The sequence below is a fragment of the Anser brachyrhynchus genome (assembly GCF_964034855.1).
Source record: "Anser brachyrhynchus genome assembly, chromosome: 3".
Lineage (NCBI taxonomy): Eukaryota > Metazoa > Chordata > Aves > Anseriformes > Anatidae > Anser > Anser brachyrhynchus.
Genome location: NC_137696.1, coordinates 10641607 through 10660593, shown reverse-complemented (window position 1 = coordinate 10660593; position 18987 = coordinate 10641607). Strand labels below are relative to the sequence as shown.

Below are 18987 nucleotides of genomic sequence, written 5' to 3'. Positions count from 1 at the left end.
CCTCGTGTGACAACGTCCCATGCATGTGCTCTGTGCCCAGAAGGGGAGAAGATCACAAAGTGCCATCAGGTTCTTCGACACCCCACTGCCGATCTCTGCTTTGCTCTGCTGCAGTTCATTCGCAAGGGCTTTGTGCCTGTGTAGCACATTGGAGTGGCAGAGAGGGGGACACGGTGGGGGAACACGGCTGAAGCAGGGTCAGGATGCATGCATTTGTACTCCTCCCGCTGGCAGCTTGAGCTGGGAGAGCTGTGTGCTGCCTCCCTGTGAGTAAGAGCACAGTGAGGGTGGGAGTGGGAGGAAAATTAAAACACATGTGGAGAGGACACGATGGGAGGAAGAGGCAGTGCGGATCCAAAGTCATAAACTGTCCCCTTTTCACTTGTTTTTATTGCGTTCATTTGTTTTCCTGGGTATGTTTCCTATGTAAACTGTGTATCTGTCTTTATTGGGGGCTGGGGAATTGCTCTGAAACGTCATTTTCATGGAGTTTGTTCCCCAGTTGAGCAGGCTATTCAGGGGGCAAATTGTTCCTATGGGTTTCTTAAGCTCCATCCCCTCTGCCGCGTGTCGGAGTGATCCCGGTGGCCATGGAAAACCTATACGTATATTCTTGGCAGCAAGCAAGGATGTTTTGCTGTGGGATGAACAAGGAAAAAAATCCCTTAGAAATATTTGTAATCTACACAGTTTTTTTCTGAAGAAAAGGGTTAAATTCAGTGGAAGGCTCCCCGTTTACAGTCAGGGGGTGAAGCAATGCGAGGTGAATGTCCTTGCCCCACACCACTGGCAGGAGGGTTGAGCTAAATGCTTGGAGAGGTTTTGAACCAAAAGATCCCATCGGGGAACCATTGCAGCATGCTGCCGAGCCTGCGCAGGAGCACAGCTGGTGTGTGGTGGGGGGACAAGGGTGCTTGCAGCCCCTGCAAAGCTGCAGCCACCAAAAAAAAAAAAAAAAAAGTGCTTTTGGATGTAAAATATCTGTGGGGGGATGTTGTTAAAGCCTCTGCAGAAATCGTGTTCGTGGCACCCCAGTAGCTCTGGTGTAGCACCCCAGGGGTCTGAAAATAGGTGAAAAATGTGATAGCTTGACCGACAGATGCCAGATGCACAGGGTCCGAAAGTGCTGTTGACCTGCCCTGGCAGCGAAGCAGTGAGCCAAGCCGCAGCGTCAGCCACACTGAGCTGTTTCCCACACGCAGATTATTGCTGGGGGGGCCGCTCTCTGTTACCTCTCAGGATCTGAGTCTCCCTCTTTGTGTTCCCACATCACGCATTCTGTAAGCAGTAACCAACAATGACATCGTGCACTTTCCTGTGTACATTGTGAGGAGCTTTTAACCTGCCTAAGAGGCTCTCTCTCCTCTTACTGCTCCGTGTTTAAAAAGGCACCGAGATGCTGGGGGGATGCCTTGGCGCTAACTCATCAAGCAAAGGTTAGCTCTCCACATCTGTTCGCAATGCGCGCTTAGTGCTCGCACGCTCCCCTCCATGTGTTTGGGATTAACGGAGGAGAAGGAAAACATTTCCCTGCTCCAACGCAGCGCTGGGGAGGAAGACCTGGCACAGCGGGATGCATGCGAGGAGGAGGGCAGCACACACCGGTCCTGCTGTGGCACCCTTTGGGTTCAGCATCCCATCTATCCCCTCCTTTCAATGCCTGCTGTAATGCAGTGGGCTGGAATCACTCCTCTCCATCATTTTATTGTCAGAAAATCGGGATTTTTGTGCACAGACACGGATGGCATGCCGTAACCCGTGGGGGGACCACGGGTCTGTGCCAGCGCTGCTGGGTCCCGAACCCTGGGCACTCCAAGCAGTGAGGGCCAGACTGCCCTCGGCTGCCCTGCAGCCAGCCCAAGGCACCGATGGGCCCACGGCAAGTTCCTTTTTTGGCCCACAGTGTAAAATGCAGATTGCTGGGGGGTGAAGTTGCGGTGCAGCACGTGGCCATACCTGCAGCAGGTTTAAGTATCCCACCCGCATCCCCTGCGGGCCAGAGCTTGCTATACCTTGCTGACCCCAGGCTGTTTCACCACCCCATGATACATCACAGCAAGTCCCTCTGTTCCAGAGCCTACAGCCCGGGTAACGTTGGATGTGGGCAACGGGCCAGAACCGGCTGCATCCATCAGTCTGCAGGCATCATCCATCTGATGCCTGCGACCGCAGTGGTGTCCTCGGGGAGATGGTTCCCTGAGAAAACACATGGGCTTCCTCAATACAGCAGAGCAGGGCGTAGACACTGAGGCCCATAGTGCTAATCCTGACCTCTTTGCCCAGAAAAAAATCAATTAACTCTTTGGCAGTGGGGGGTCCACTGGGAAAGAGAAAAAAAAAAGAAAAACCACACATCCAATGAATGCAGAAATGTTTCTGTCCTGTTTTTGCACAGCATCGTGCAGCTGGTTTTTGGAAAGTTTAATCTGCACTGTGTTCAGAAGTCGTCCCACCAGCGAGACCACCCGCGAGCCCCATGGCTGCACTGCTGCTGGAAAGCACGGACATCATTAGAGGAGATGGATGTAATTGTTCTCTCTGGACAGACATTCGCCATCTGAAGGCTTCTGCTTGTTCTCCAATTAATTTAGCAGGAAGGGGGCAATTGAAGAAGGGTGTAAAAGTCCAGCCGCTCTGTTGGTATAGTGCTCTGCAGCACAATGGAGCTGCATATCTGCATCTCCCCAGGCCCCATACTCCGCAGATAAATATTTTCTCCTAATTCCCATTTAGTGCATTGAACTATCACAGCCCACCATCTCCCTCTCGCCCTTCTTCTTGCCACAATATGCTGCCACTCTGCAGCATGAATCCCCTGAGGGTCTGAGAGTGGTTGCTGTCATTGAGCATCTTCCTCCTCCTCCTCCTCCTCCTCCTCCTCCTCCTCCTCATCATCATCCCCCTGCACCACAGCCCCCAGCCGTGCCCTTGGGATACCTCCTGGTGCAGCAAGCCAGGCAGCAGGGGTGAGAAGCAGTGGGGCCACAGCAGGCACAGCGTGGAGCTCCCAACCCCCTCCCAGTGCTGCTCGGAGAGGAAAGCTTTTGGTGGGGCTGCTTCCTCCGCTCTGGCCTGACAGCACTTCTTTTGCTGCTCACCCATGGCAGGCAGCCCCTTGGGCTGCAGCTGCTGTTCTCACACCGGAGGAGAATTTTTTCCTCTCCCAGCATATGTGGCCAGGTGACACCTAGCTGTTTGCTCTCGGCCTGCACTCCCAGAGCCCTCAGCCCCCTAAGCAGCTCCAAAGCTGTGCTCATTAGGGCTTGATGAGCTTCAGGCTCCCTCAGCTGAGGCTATTTTACCCGGTTGCTCCGGTGGCATGTTTCTCCAGGGAGCTTGGGCCACAAGGACCTTCTCTGTGTCATGCATCACTCTGAGCCCTGCACATGGTCAGTGCTGCTCCCCTAGGGGTGACTTCATGTCCAGGAACATATTAATCACCCTGTGGGGTCACTGCTGACAGCTCTTGTGTGAGTTTGCTTCTTGTAGCCTTGGAACCAACCTTTCCTGCCCAGGATGTCCTGTGGGCTTTAAGTGGAGGTGCAATTTTAAAAAATATTCTTATTTGGGGTCACTCTCTTGAAGAGTGTGCTGTTTGGGGAAAAACCCAGGGGAAATGGGGCTCCAGATTTGCACCTTGAGGGGGTCCTAGCTGTACAGAGATGTCAGCATCATGTTTGCATGACACTTCAGCATGTTTGTGCAACCTGTTGGCAAGGCGCAGGTCAGAGCATTTACCTAACGCTTGCCTGTGATTTAACTGCGAAAAGATGTGACAATTTCCTCTTCCTACACACGGCTTTGATATTGCTATAGCCGCAGCAGCATGACATTTATTTTTTCAAAAACCTCATGGTTTAAAAATCAGGCAGCCCAGGAGCGAGCAGGGGGAGGCTGGCGAGTGGCAGTAGCTCACCTCGTGCCTCATGCGCTGCGCTGAGCCCTGGCCCTTCCCTTCCCTCCCCTCCCAGCAGATACGCCACTTCTTTGGCTCTCAGTCAGCGCTGGGGGAGGAAAAAGGAGGAGGGGGGAAAAAAAACAGAAGGAAAAAAACGTAATTTGGAGTGGCAAGAGCAGTGGGGAGGCTTGGGGACAGGGAGGTGCTGGGGTGGCTTCTCAGAGCAGGCTGTGTCTGTTCACTGTCTTGCTCTCCCTTTGTCACACCATCCAAAACAGCTCATACGGGGAGCTCTGTCCTTTGGCACTTTCACCCTTTTCTAGGAAAACCCTTGCGAAATCCCAGTGTAACTGTATGGCAGAGGCAGCTTATGTTTTTTGGTAGAGTAAGTGAATACTTATCTCGATGAAAGGAAATGAGTGGTGCGTTCCCACCCGAGTATCGCATCACTTCTGAGCATTGGCACTGCGTGCCTCCCTTCCTCCCTTTTATTGCTTTTGGAGGAGGAGGAGGAGGGGGGGGGATGGGGATGGGGATCTGCCTTTGCCTGGCAGCCCGGGTCTCTGGGCTGTTCTTCCCTCAATCCCACAAACAAGCAGCCGCAGGACCCTTTAGGGTCCCTGGTAACCTCAGGCCAACCAATAAATTCTGTCATGCAACAGCACTGACAATAGGTTGAAAGAAAAAATAATTATAATAATAATAAAAAAATAAATAAAAAGTAATGGGGTGGGGGGGGTGCTTTGAGGAGAGCAGGAGGATGAAGTCGGGTGCTGTCCCCTGGGGCTTGTGAGCAGATGATGCTGCAGGGCAAAGGCTGTATTGGGGAGAAGAGGAGGACAGACCAAAACCTTCCTTTTAATGGCAGGGGGAGGTTAGCACTGCTATTTCCAAGTCTCGTAATAACCCTGCTGTTCGCATGCCTCGCTGGACGGGCTGGCTGCTACTGCAAGGATGTGCCTTTGCTCCTGCCCCCAGTAGTGGTGTGGGTGAGGTGGCTGTGGCGAGGATGTGCTGAACAACAGCCAGGCGCTGGGCAGCTGTGGCAATATGGCCAGAGGGAATTGCAATCTGCCTTTCCAGGCAGGTATTGCCTACATGAAGGAAAATCATGTCCTTTCATCTGCTCCTGTAACTACTGGCCTTGACACAAAATGGTAAAAGATAATTGCACTTTCCAAGGGCACAGGGAATTTTTGCTCAATTTTTCCCAGAGTGGTGTGCTTGTTCTTTGTGGGAAACTGGCTGCGAGGGTGAAAAATGTGTGAGAAAACATCTTTAGTATGCTTTAATGACTTTTTTCTTTAGTTGGTGTAGCTTGAGATTTTCCCCCGTTAATAGTAGGTGTCGGAAGGCTCACCTCTGGGTGCTTGGTGAGGGACCGCAGCCATGCAGTGGCACCAAGTGATGCTGTGTGACAGCAGTGATGTTGCAGTGTTTCATGTTGTGATTCAAAATGAGGTGAACCTTTGCTTACAAACTATTGAATGCCCATGTGCTTGCTTTCATCTTGGATCCAGGCGCAGGGAGAAATGGTTTCACTGATGTTTTTCTCTGAAGCTTTTGCTCCTGTTGTGCTCCCTTTGAAACTCGAAAACTTAAGCAAAACTCACAGCCTCAAAGCTGAGGTTTTTCTAAGTAAACCGACTCTCCTTCCAAAGCACTTACCCTCAGTGCCATGAGAAAGATCCTGTACAAGCACGGGAGGAGAAGAACGAAGCAGGGCACACCTGAGCAGCTCAGGGCTGCAGCCTCACAAGTGCTGTACATGAGCTCACCGAGCACCCCTGGCTTCCCCACATGGCAGGCACAGCGTGGGACCTTCACTTTTCTCCAGTGCAGGTTTTAGCACTCCTGCTGTGCTGAGGGAGGACATCACCAATCGCCCAGAACAATGCATCCCTCAAACATTCACCCAGTTTTTCATCGACTCGTTCTTCACCAGCAGGTGAAGGTGCTCAGCCCAGCTCCAAAACCTTGGAGACCTTTTCAGCTGCTGACCTGCCTTCTGCAATGGACTGTGAGGAAAAACGTCACCCATGAGCACTGCAGGGCGCTGGTGCACATCCATCCCACAGGTCTGCACGTGGGGCGTGAGTGGCTCGGCTGGGCCCCAGTGCCACAGCCAGCAAACACCCCATTTCTTCCCTTCTTTCTCTTTCTTTTTGGTGGGCTGCAGGCAGCGAGACAGCACTCAGTCTGTTACCAGCGCCCCCTGCAGCACCGGGACCAGGACGCCGAAGTGCCACGCGAAGGGCTGTGCTTTGGATCCCAAAAGCAGGCTGCAGAAGGGCTGCCGGAGGGCACATTGCGTGGCAGCTGGAGAGAAGCGAAGCCCTGTTCCTGCCGGGGACAGGAGCGGCTCCTCCAGGTGCAGCGCAGATGAGGCAACGCAGCTTTTGTTATCTTTAATTGCTCGAGTTGCTGCCTGCGTGAGAACGCTGCACTGGCACGGCCAGAGGCAATTGCACCATTTCAGGCGATAGGTGAGGGCTTGTTCCCCTCGGTGCTCATGGTTCAGAAGGTTTCTTTCCCACGGGTAACCGGTCCTCATTAGGTGGGAACGTCAGGATGTTGGAAGCTCTGAGCTAGAGCTGTGCTTGGGCTCCTGCTGGCTGCAGGGGGGCACCCACACTGTGCCCTCTCCTTTTGGTGCCAGAAGAGCGATCCCAAAGGAAGTGCCATCATTTCTTGCAACTGCAGGTCCAGCCTCCATCACTTGTGGTCCCAGCCCTGGGGACAGCAAAAGTCAGTAAAGTCAGCAGGACCTGGGGGTGAGGCCTTCGGGGTCGCCTTTACTTCAGGAATCCCTCATTTACACCCAGGACATCCACACACGTGCACAAGTGAAGGTGTCTCCGAATTTCTGTGGCTTCCTTTCTGGAGCAGAGCCACAGGAGTGGTGGGGTTTGTATTAAATATGAATTTCCTCCTCTTATGGAATGTTTACTCTCAGCGCACAATTTCCTGCCTGCTTTCGCTCAGCCTCCTGTGCGGGTTTGTATGTTTGAGGTCTTTCCCCAAATTTCCTGGCTAAGGTTTGCTGCCTGGGAGCTCTGAGCAGGCAGTGGGAAATGCATGAATCAGGGGAGAGAGGGGGGATGAAGGTGGCCAAAAACAGCTTAAATTGGGCTCAAGGTGGCACCCTGTGTGTCCCTCCAGCCGCCAGCTCTGACCACGTGCTGGAGACGGGCTGGGGGCCCCGAGGAACAGGCGGGGTCGGGAACGGAGCCGAGGGCTGGGTGGTGGCTGCCTGGCAGGAAGTGGAGGTGGAAATCCTCCAAGGGGGCACGTCCCTCCCGCCCGGCCCCACGCCTGGGTGCCCCCGATGGGTTGCGCTCGTCCTCCTGCCCCTCACAAGAGCAAGATATCGCCCTGCAGCCTTCCCTGAGCACTCTAACAGAGAGGCCTCAAGGTGCGGAGGCTCTGTCTGAAAACCCACATGGACCTGAAATATTTGCAAGGTAGCTCGACCCCAGGTTGGGCCAGATGCTGGCCCAGCCAGCGGATCTGCTTGCAGGTGAAAGGGATTTTGTGTTTCTTTGCAAAGCCAGAATGAGCTCCTGGGGTTGTGCTTTGCTGCTGAGAGTCCCTGTGCAAGCATCCGCACCCACTCCTTGTGCGGCTCTCAAGAGAAGGAGCTGGCAGGAGCCAGCTGCTGAGCGCTGCTGAAGCGTCATTTCTGGTATCATCAAAGCTGGCTGCGCCCAGCATAAACAAGCAGGTTATCTTTAGCTAGCATTATTTCATGGAAGCCTCATAACCTAACCTTATATAAACAGAAAGTCAAGGCAGCCAAATTTTGAGCACTGTCCATGCAATATGGCCCCTTCTTTTGGCCAGGTTTCCTTGCACGTAGCTCAGCGGGGAGGTAGCAAGAAGTGGCCGACGCTTCGTCCCCATGAGCCTGGACGCCGGGGCTGAGTGCTGGAAGTTTTGATCCCATGTCCGGTAAATGCACCAGAATAACTGTTTGTACTCCCCCATTAACGAGCCCTTCACCTGCTGTGCGAAGCATTTTGCTTGCTCAGAGCTTGGGGCAGTGCAGCAGGAGCTGTGGTCAGAGAGCAAACTGCGAAGGATTTGCGAAGTGGGAAATATCCACTCGCAGCCATGCCAAAATATACGTGTGTGTATATGTGTATATATATATATATACACGTGGGTTTAGATGTATTCTTTCATGTCTCAGTCCCTAGAGTTACATGATGCTTCAGATTTTATTTTGTGAAAAAGCGTCTAGTCCCGTTGCAGAGAAATCCCTGGAGATCTGCCCAACCCTTGCGCTTAAACTAAAGCAAACAAAACAGTGGTTTTGTTGTTGTTGTTGTTTTGTTTGTTGTTTTTAAATAAAAAGCTACCTGCAGGCACAGGTGGGGACTGGGCCCATTGAGATGCAGCAGCCCTTGGGCTGGGGTCCCTGTGCCCCTGGTGGCAGAGCCTTGAGGCTGGCAGAGAGACAACACAAGCAGCCCCACCAAGACCTTTGCAGGCTCCCGGAGCCTCTGGGAGACACTTTGGGAGCCCCTGTGACTGTTCCGTGCCCTTCCAGAGCACATGGGGCTGCTTGTTCCTCACTTGGTGTACGTGTGCATATTCAAGTGCATGCATGGATGTGCATATAAATGTATGCATAACTGCACACAGATAGGTACGTGTGCGTACATAGATAATGCATGCACATGGGGTCGGCAAAGGCGTTCACCCAGCACCTCCGTGCCAAGACAACAACGTGGTTTTATCCAGAATGCGTCTCCACCTCGATCTGAAGAACCCAAGAGAACAGGAGGAAGCAGCTTAACGACCCAGAAAAAGGAAACCAAGATTTCAAACAAAGGGAAAAGTTCATTAAGGCGTTACCCAAGCCAGCCTATCCTGGAAATGATGTTCAGCATTGTTCGGCAGCCGCCCATGGCTGAATTCAAAGGCATGCCGTGCTGTGCATTAAAAAAAGCACACGTGCAGGCAGCGCTCAGGTTTGCATGGCATTTTCTCTGCTCCAGCATTACTGTTTCAGCCCTGCAGGACTTGTCCTGGGAAATATGTTCAGAGCGGAGCATCGTGGTCCCTGGCAGGACGTGGCACAGAAAAACCTCAACGCAGACATTCATGGAGAGGAACGGATCCCATCCGAAGGTCGCTGTGGCAACAGGGTCCCCTCCCCCAGCTGTATCGCTCCAGTTCCCAAAGCCCCCTCCCTCCTCCCCAGTTCCTCAGCCTTGTGTTTGTGGCATTAATTACCAAATAGTAAAGCAATTAGTAATTAGCTGTGTCTCTGCTGCTGTAGCATGTAATGGTTCAATCTTAGAGCAGAATGACATGTGAATTGACAGCATTTGGGGATCGTGTCCTTAAAGTTGTCTTTGTTTAGGGGGGCTGTCTGTTGAACCCCTTCAGAGCTTTTTGGGATGTTATGCTGTCTTTCCCATTCGGTGGGGGCACAAAACCCATTTTCCCAGCGAAGCGGTGCCTGCTGCTGGGGCCGTGCAGGAAACCGAAGCGCCCCACGCCACAATGCATTATTTCCTGCAGGGAGGCACCCCGCAATACAGGAAAGCATCAGCAGTTTTCTACGGCCGTCGCGCCCTTGGGGCAGCCTCAGCCAGCTCTGCCGCCACATCCAGTGCGAGCCTCCACATCACCCCGCTGGGGCCAGGGGCTGCCTGAGCCCAAGCATGGCCTGTGTATGAACGTAGAATAAATAAAAATAAAGAGCAAACACAAATCCCCCCTCTGGAAAGCAACCAGCACTTAGAGGAGGAGGATGCTGGCATGGAAAACCCGTCTTGCTCCTCCCATCACCGTGGGAAAGGTGCCCAGTGCACCAGCCATCACCGTGGCTCCAAAACCTCCCTGCTGAGCATCAGTCTGAGACCAAGAACAATCAAAATACAGGCATTCTTCCAGCAAAATCTGCCATAAATCTATTTATGTAGTGATGCAAGCTTATGCTAAGAGCCGTGACTCAGAAGGCAGCACAGCACGTAACCTGTGCAGCCTATTTCCACCACATCTGGCTTTCTATGCCTCGTCACTGTGTTATATGAGCAGGGTTTGTCCCCACACACTGCTCTGGGGCTGTGCTGTTCTGAAAATCTGCTTCCAAAAATTCGTTTGGTTCCTTTGGTAGAGATCCTCAGGCCTGTTGTGGCTGCCAGTTAAATATGGGGTTGTTTATTGTGTGCTTTCTGGTTATCTTGGGGGGAAATAAACTGTCCTCAATGCGTGCATCCTCACAATATGTGGGTGTTGGAAATGCCAGTCCTCAGGGCCTGGGCTATGGGGAAAGGAAACGCAGAGAAAAAGTTTCAGCTCCATCAATTTTTTTTTAATTTTTTTTTTCTGAGTAGTAAATATCTGCTTGTCTGGTGTTGCTCTGCAGTTGTACAGAGCAGCGCCCGGCTCCACAGCACGTTTCAGGTGCCCCTAGACTGAGCTCCAGCTATCTTTGCTTCTGCTCTGTAGCAAACTGCAGCAAACAGCCAAGGAAGCACTGGCCAGGGGACCTAAAAGGCACATTTTCCCCTTCTCTGCACCTCGCAGGCACCCACTGCTGGGTTTGCTGGCACTGGGAGGGCTGGGGAGCAGCCCCGGGGCTGCGAGGGGTGCACGCTACCCTGGTGATGAAGGTGTCTGCTCTGGAGTTGTGCTGCGGGCCGCCGCCGCCCCTTGGCAAAGTTTAATTTTTTCCTGCTCTTTGGTGATTTGCCAACAGGTGAGAAACGCACGTGCGCGCCTCACCAGGGCGGCAGCTGGTGTGGGATTGCATTGCCACCGTTCACACACAAAGTCCTTACGCCGTTTTGCTGCAGTGCCTCCCATGAAATAATCTCAGCAGATAAGCATCTGGATCCTGCCATTGTTATCCGAAAAGGAGCAACGGGAGGAGAAAGGTGGGGAGTGAAAGATGGTCCCCCCCAGCAGCCAGGGCAGCGAGGGGCCACGGGACAGCCCAGGCGCAGATTTTGCAGATTTGTTTGTCTCTCGGGGGGAGAAAAATTCCAGCTCCGCTCTCAGCAATCGCACAAGCTTTCTCACTGCTGGATAATATTGCTTTTCCCTTCCATTGTACTTGCACAAAGTAAAACCTCCAGCTGCAAGTCTTTTTTCCTTGAGCAGGCAGCCCCGCTCAGTCATGAAACCACAGCCTGTATGTGCTCGAGGGCTTGAGGGGAGCAGAAAGGGGAACAGGGCTTGTACAGGATGTAAGGGTTTGCCATTAGCTTCATGAGGAGTGCCAACCAGGAGACCAAACCACACCAAACGGTTGCTGGTGTTGCTAACAATCCAGGTGTGAATCATTGGGTTAATGCAAAATAAAATGATCATGCTAGAAGTTGTTTGAGAAGAAAACCTCCCCTGCACCCTGCTTTGCTCCTCCGTGGTGCTTCTTGTGCTCCTGCTCCTCTGAAGCGAACAGCGCCAGGAGCTTCACTGCTAAGTGAGCAACAATCAGCACAGTCAGATAAATATTTTCCTTCAAAACAAGGAAAAAATTTTGCAGACTTTTTCCAAGCCTATAGTGATCTTTCCCTGAACGTGACCAATGATTTTGCCACTTGGTTTGAAGCACAGGAGTGGTGATTCTCACAGCCTGCTTTCACCATGACTGCAAGCCCCCAGCCCTGGCCTGGCTGCTCACCAACGGGTGCGAAGGGAAAGCTCGCGGCCACATCCCACAGGCTGTCCCCACAGCCACCTGTGTGCCCTGGCCTCATCCAAGCCCAGCTGGAGGCAAGTGCAGCCTTTCCACTGACCTCACTCCCCAAATATTCCCTCCCCCTGTTTTTGCAGGAAGGAAAGGAGTGCAGAATTAAGGATTGGATACACAGAAGGACTGAAGGAAAAATTCCTGCCCTGGGCTGTCACAAAATGTGTGGAGCCTGCACCCAAAAGCTTGGCGGTGGCTGTGGGATGCCTGGCGACCAGCTGCCCCATGCTTCACATTCTGTTTGCCCCCTGAGGCTGCCCTTTGCACCGAGTGAAAGGGCTTCCAAGGCTGGAGTTCCCCTTCACCCATCCCGACCCAGCTGCTTCATCTCTGGTAAACATCTCCTGGGGGGTTTGTTGTCATTTTCAGAAAATTTCCGTGAAATGCTGGAAAAGCTCATTGGGAGGCTCCACTCTCATGCGTGGGGGAGCAGCAGGGCTGCATCACGGCAGCCGGCACAAACCTGAACCCTCGGCTTGCTCCTGCAGAGCTGTGCCTGTGTAGGTGGGAAGCGTCTCGTGCCACACGCAGCATGAGCCCTGCACGTGGCATCGCAGAGAATAAAGAGAACAGGATTCCCATCGTGCAACCAAAGAGCTGCTTATTGCAGTTCTGCCAGACTATAAGTGGCATGGGTGGCAATGCACCTCCCCACAGTGCAGCTGATGTTTGCAGGAGTGCACGGTGCTGGCACCAACCTCCTTGTCCTGCATCAGCGGTCTGCGCGCATCATCCCAACATCTGGTCCGGCTGCAGCGCTTCACTGCCAGCACCAGCACACATCCTCCAGGGACATCCAGTGTTGCATGGCAGCCCAAGCCCTGCCCGAGCCTTTCTCTGCTGGCGCAAAGCTCCTCGGCAGCTGCTCAAACGCAGCAGAGAAGGGAGGAAGGGAAGTGTGGGTGGGTTTGCTGTGGTGAGTACAGCGTGGCCTCAGCCAAGCCAAGAGGTTGCAACTTGTGTGTAGAGAGGGGAACTGGGGAGATCTGGAGAAACTCTTTCAAAAAAAAACAAATTCAAGCTAGACCCTGCACTGCAATGAGGCCATAAAAAAGCTATGTGTGGGCACAGGGCCATGGTATTTCTCGGTGTTTCCCTGTTTTCCTCTGCACATCCGTGGTGCTTTCTCCCTCTCAACCTGTTTGTCAGCTCCTGCCATGTGTGCCGTCACTTCTAACCGCTGGCTTAAGTTTTACTAGTGCACAGCATCCAGGGCTGAAAGCAAACAGTGGTTTGTGTTACCAGGAGGTAATGGCGAGGTGATGTTTGGGAAGGAACCTACGAACAGGACTGCAATGTTACCAAGAGAAGAACTAAAATGTTTCTCCTGTGATGTTCCTTCCAGATTGCTCTGAGGTTTACAACAGGCAGGTTTTCTGGCAGCAAACCCATTTCTCAGGGCGTAAACCTTCCCTGCAGTTTGTGCCAGCTACAGGCGCTCCCTGGTGAGGTGGGAGAAGAGGAGCTGCACACAAGTCCTGCTGCTCACAGGCAAAAACGGTGCCGAACCCAACAGGACTGGCCCCAGGGCTGGCTGCGAGTGATGGACGCAGTGCGAGCCGGGTGAGCTGCCTGTGGCTCAGCCTCCCGAAAGAACGCCCCGCTGATCGATAGCACGTGTGCTCGCTTAAACCTCTGGCTCTTCTCCTGGCTCATGAGGCTTGGCTGAAGGCTGATGAACTATGCGGCTTCCTACTTGGTATAAATCATCCTATACATTTATTGCGGTCATAAACCTGGCAGAGAGGAACGCTGGTGCTGTTTCCAATGCCAGTCGCTATCGGTTGTGCCATCGTCTCCTGCGTGCAGTGCATACAGCCGCGGGGGTGCGAGCAGCCCGCGAGCCCTCGGGGGAGGCAGAAAGGACTGTGCTGGCACCGATCCCCTTACGCCGCTGCTCCTCTGCCCCCGGCCCCACATGAGGGCAGAGTGGGTCCTGACCCAGCTGCCTGGGAATTTCTCCATTGGTGCAGGGCCTTTGCAGCAGGGCGCTGGCTGAGCATGCCGCAAGCGAGCAGCCTCCGCGGAGACGGCAAAGCCTCCGGTCCCGTGAGAACATGCTCCCCGGGATGCGCCAGGAGCCACTGACATCACGCCAGAAAACGCGTGTTGTGGTCCTCGCTCCATCGCCATGGAAACCAAGTGCAGAGCTCCGGTCTGACATCAGCAGCGGGGTCACCATGTGCAGCCCGCCTGCCTTCGCGGCACCTCGCCTGCCTTCCCCAGCACCTCGCCTCGTCCCTCACGGTGCTGCGGGCAGGGCCGGTGCGAGCTGCACATCCACGGGGCGGCCGACGGAGCTGTGCTGCATGGGGCCTTGTGCTGGGAGCTGCCCTCACAAAGGGGCCCAGCGACAAAGGCAGGCGGGGACCTGAATCCCGGGCTGGAGGAAGGGACACCCTGTCCGGGCCCTCCCGGTCCAGGTGGGAAACCCATCAGGGTGACTCAGTGGGGCGGCTCTCGGGCACCTCCGGGCCTTGGGGAGGGGTTGCCTTGCAGGACGCAGCAGGTGAGGGGATGGCACAGGACTTATTCTGGGATGCCTGAGCCATGCCACCAGCATTCCCAAGGCTGCTGAGCTGCTTTGGCTATCCCCGCATGTCCCCCGCCCCCTGGCCGGAGGCACCCTCTGCATCTCAAGCTGCTCCCACGGGTGCTCAATGTTCCCACTGCTCCGGTCCTTTTGCCAACACAAGTCCCAGCTTCCAAAGCTCATGTGAGAAAAATGAAGTTATTTTTGGCTATGTGTGAAAATGGCTTTAAGCTGGCAAACCGGATGGAAAAAAACATGAAATCAGGACATGCTCCAGGACTCCTTAAAGGGTATCGCGATGGCAAATATCTCTCGGGGGAGCGCTGGGGGAGTGCATCAGCCCCTGGCGCTGGGTGGAGGAGCTGGGTCATGTCCCCAGCACCCCTCTGCCCAGTAGCTGTGCAGAGTGCTGCCCTGGAAAGCGCTGGGAACATTCCATAAGCAAGTGCAAGGAAATGTCGTGAGCTAGTCGATATTTTCTTACTGTGGGGAGCACCGGGGGCTTGGCTCTTTCCAAGGGTGCGAGGCCATCAGGGAGGCTTCTGGCAAGGGGGGGGGCGGAGACCTACCAGCCTCTTGCTGCTATCACTCCTCTCTACGTTGCCCAGCAAAGCCACCTAATCATTTTCAGCCCCACCGAGAAAGTTCAGGTGAGGTCAGCTGTGTGTGCCGGGCCACCGGCCCCTGCTTGGTCCCCACATGGCTCTTCCCCATCCCGCTGCAGGTGCTGTGCCCCATCCTGCAGCACGCCGCGGGCGCTGCTCTGTTCTGCTCCGTGCAGAAGAAAAGCTGGGCCAATCCTTCCGACGCTCTCACATTTTCCAGGGGAATAAAACCCCCTCCCTGGTGCTGCTGGCCGCCCACCCAGTGGCCGGAGCTGTGCGACCTTGCACCTCCACCTGCAGATCTGTCACGGGCCCCTGTGCACCCGAGAAGGCAGAAGACGTACGTGACACATGATGGCTGGCATTTAGGGACCTCTAGGTGTGCGTGCAGATGCTATTTGTGGAGCTGTGCTCACACAGACCTGGACGCCGGCTTCGCCCAAACCCCTGCCCGTGAGTGTCCAATTCCCCTGGGATGTTTTAAATGTCAAGGTTCGCGTCCGCGGCATCTTGGGGACGGAGGAGGGAAGATGAGACTTGCTGCTCACATGGTCATGGACAACCACCCCTCAGCATGTCCCCCTGGGGAGGCAGGGAAGAATTTGGGCCCGAAGAAGGAAAATGAGAACTCAGGGGAAGATAAAGCTAAAAATCACCCATCTACGCACCCAGCCAGGACGGGCTTCTCAGAAACAAAAGGCTGAGGTGCAGGGAGATGAAATGATTTTACCAAGGCCACGAAGCTTTAACAGAGCAGGGCCAACACCTGGCATGCTCCCAAGGCAGCTCCTCTGCTCCCAAAGGTCTCTGCTCTCTCTGTGGGTCCTGAGTAGCCCGTGCCACCGCGGTGACATTTTGGGGCAGGAGAGCGGGAGCTGCAGGGGGAGTGTTGTGGCCAGGCAAGGTTGCTTACTGCTGGCAGCAAGTAGCTAAAGCCCACAGCCAGCCAGCCCTGTGGGGCAATGAGCAAATGCATAAAGCATCCATGGGGAAGGTCTGCTCAGGACCACCAGGAGAGGTCCGGACGGATTGAAGGCAAGGAAGTTGCGCCCCGGGTTGTGTTATTTGTTTCACCTTGTTGAAGAGGCAAGGGGCAGCAGTGGGCACCAACCATTGCTCAGTCCCCGTGCTGCGGGACTGGTGCCAGGGGTACTCTTTGCCTTCAGCTGGAAACCCACTTTTGCCCGATTTCCCAGGAATGAAAGGCATTCTTTACTGCCATCTGCAGACATAACCCCTGCATAAATTAAAGGCTCCGACAGCGACAATGCCTGAGAATTCCGGGTGGTTTTCCATCACCACAGATTTTCCTCCATGTTAGGAGGCTGCAGTGCACTTCTCCAATTGCCTACAAAGCCTGCCGCTCTGCTCTCTAAGATTTTTCTCTAAAACCACAGCACTTGGAAGTAAATCGAACCCAGGAGAGTTGATGCCAAGGGCCGAGATGTTTGCGTGCATTTGCTGAGACGAAGCCAAGGGGGTGCGGTCGTGCTGGGGAAGCACAGGGGGGCCTGCAGCTTGTTGTCATCATTGGCACCATCATTGTTTTCTTACAAAAGCAATAACAGAGAAATGAAGAATTTTTGGTGCTAGAGGGCAATGCACATTGACAAAAAAGAAAAAAAATACCCCCAAAAGAAAACTGAACCAGAAGCCTTAGCAGGATATAAGCCAATTTAGCCCCACCAGCACTGTGATTTATCTGTGTTTTTCTCAAACCAGTGGAAAAGGCAGGTGTTCCTGAGCAGTGGCTGCAGCAGGGCCAGGGTGCACGTAAGGCACTTTGGGGACTTGGAGGTACTGCTGCTTTGTGCTGTGTGAAATACCAGGCCGCAGACAGATGGACATGGGTGATGTACCAAAGGGTCCTCGTCACGAGGGAATTCAAGTAAAACTGGCTCTCTGTGCATTTTGAGTTTTTGCCTGAAAACCTGCACCGTCAGTGCTGTCTCCTGTGTGTTGCATTGTTCACCCCCCTCATGGGATGTGGTGTCCGTGGGCTTGTGACATGGGCTTGTTAGCCAGCCAGCACGATCTACATCGAATTTACTTCTCTGCATTGCTCTGCGGGGTCAAGAAAGGAACACACACACTTATAACGTTATACAGAATAATAAAGTACCAATGAAAAAGCCCTTTGGTGGATAATGTTCTGGGATTCTAATTAAAGTGAAGTAAAACTCTGTACACTCAAATGCCCCCGAGGGAATGTTTTACTCTCTCCACTCTGGCACTTCTACAGCTCTTGAATTTGCACATTTCTGGTGTTCTGCAATCCTCCAATATCCCAAAGTAAGAGCAGATGCTTTTAACAAGCTCATGGCCCAAGCAGAAGTCACCGCTGCTGTACCCAGAGGTGTGAGGCTTCTTGGTTGCCCTCCCACTGTTTAGGAACACTTTTTTATCCCCTTATAATGGTAGTTGGGGAAACACATTCTTAAAACAAAACAAAACAAAACACAAATCAGGCATTTGTCTGGTGACACTTCTACCTATATCGCTTGCCCATGTGATGAGCAGCAAGTCCTGCTTGGTGCTGCCAGCAAGGAGAGCTGGCTCTGAGACTTAGCGCCACACAGTTATTGGAAACGAGCACAGAGCTGGCAAGTTGTGACCTCGGCAAACACCCTTACAGCCCTTCTCCTCTTCCCTCAGCTGGAGCTAATGAAACGTGAATTAATTTTGACTTAATTTTGAATGGACATGGATTAATTTTGACTTTCCCTATCTACAAAGCAAGCCATGAAAAGCAAGCAAAAACAGATGCAAAAAGCAGGCTTCAGTTCAGGCTGTCGTTCTGCCTGCTCAGCCCATCAGCTGCTGTGCAGACTACACTTCATTTCACTGACCCCTTGTTAATCTTCTTATACAGATCAGCCCTCCCTTTTTCTAATTATGCATACATGCAGGCCGTAACAATATGTCCCTGTCTCACCATGCTGCCCCCATGTGCACACGAGCGTGTTTTTCCTTCCCCACGTTACCCCTGTCCGCTCTCCCTATTCCAGAAGCCCCATCCCACGTCTTCTTTTTTCTCCCCCGTGCACGAAGGCCCCTGGGTAATGCTTCTGAGCCCTGTGGGTCCCTGCATGCACCCATCCCTGTGCACCCAGGCCTGGAGCCTCCTAAGGCAGCAGCGGCACTGGGTGCCGGCGAGGCACAGGGCAGGGCACCGCAGCTCCAGACCGAGAGCAGAGAGATGCTCCTGGTCATTTCCTTTGCTCCTCTTCACAGTGATTCTCTCAGCTAAATAAGTCCTTGTTTCCCAGAGCCTTCAGGACTGGGAGAGGGCAAGGGGGACCTCAATGGAAAAGAAGAACTCCTTGGTGGGATTCCAAAAATAATGAGTTAGTTAGCTGCCAGTGCAAAACTTCCCTCCTCCGTTTCTGTGTTTAATAACCATGCCGGGAACAAATACGGATGGATGAAAAGGGATTAATTGTGTTTTTAATGAGCTCAAACATTCCATTTGCAGAGACTGATGCTCGCCGCAGACCGTGCAGAGATCATGATGTCCCCTCAGTGGCTATCAGCCCCGCTCTCAGGTGGTGTGGTCATCCTCCGAGATCCAGCAGCAGGGAGCTCCGGACGATGGGATGACAGGTAAAGGCAGATGAGAAGACTGCCTCGGGCTCCTTCTGCACCCGGGAAACCCGACTCAGGTGTCAGCGTCAGTGAGGTATTGCAGCTAGACCAAATGCGTCAGATGCCTCCCTTTATGTTAGTCTGCTATCTCATAACCCGAAGGGAAGCATAAAGCCGGTATTATTTAAGTAGTCTAAAGATGTTTTCATGTCTCTTGTTCTTTTTTCTGATAGCTGGTAGATAATGAGGAGAGTTCTTGACAGTATCAGAGGAGATCTTGCAAAATACAGAACTTCTGTTAGACTCAGCAGATAACTTGATAAATTGTAGAAAACAAAAAGAGAGGCTAGGAAGGTGCTGCTGTTTGGTATCTGCGTGAATCACGCAGTTAGGAGGCAGGCTTCACTCCCCATCGGGCGCTGGTATGCACGATGTGCTCCACCAGCAGCTGCTGCAGGAAGCAGCAACTTGCTGCTGGGCATTCCTGCACCCTTCCCTGTGCTGCCGCTGTAATTTGCTGCAAAATCGTCTCTCTAGAGTGAGAAACAAGGTGAGAACCCGTTTATATGGAGCTTTACACCTGGGAAGAGCATTCCCCAAGCCTGAGAGCAAATGCTGCTGATCTCCAGTTGCCACTGCCAGATGAGAGCTGGTT

General features: G+C 53.3%; 1 long non-coding RNA gene across 2 annotated transcripts; it reads left to right on the top strand.

The window, feature by feature from the left end:
- Positions 1-39: 39 nt before the first annotated feature.
- On the top strand, positions 40-10057 carry LOC308192498. 2 transcript variants are annotated; one of them, XR_013948845.1, is made up of 3 exons: positions 40-3470; positions 5240-5976; positions 6078-10057. It is a non-coding gene; the product is annotated as an uncharacterized lncRNA (long non-coding RNA). The 2 variants fall into 2 exon arrangements; XR_013948846.1 differs by having other exon boundaries at positions 3334-3389; positions 5419-5976.
- The last annotated feature ends 8930 nt before the right edge of the window (positions 10058-18987 follow it).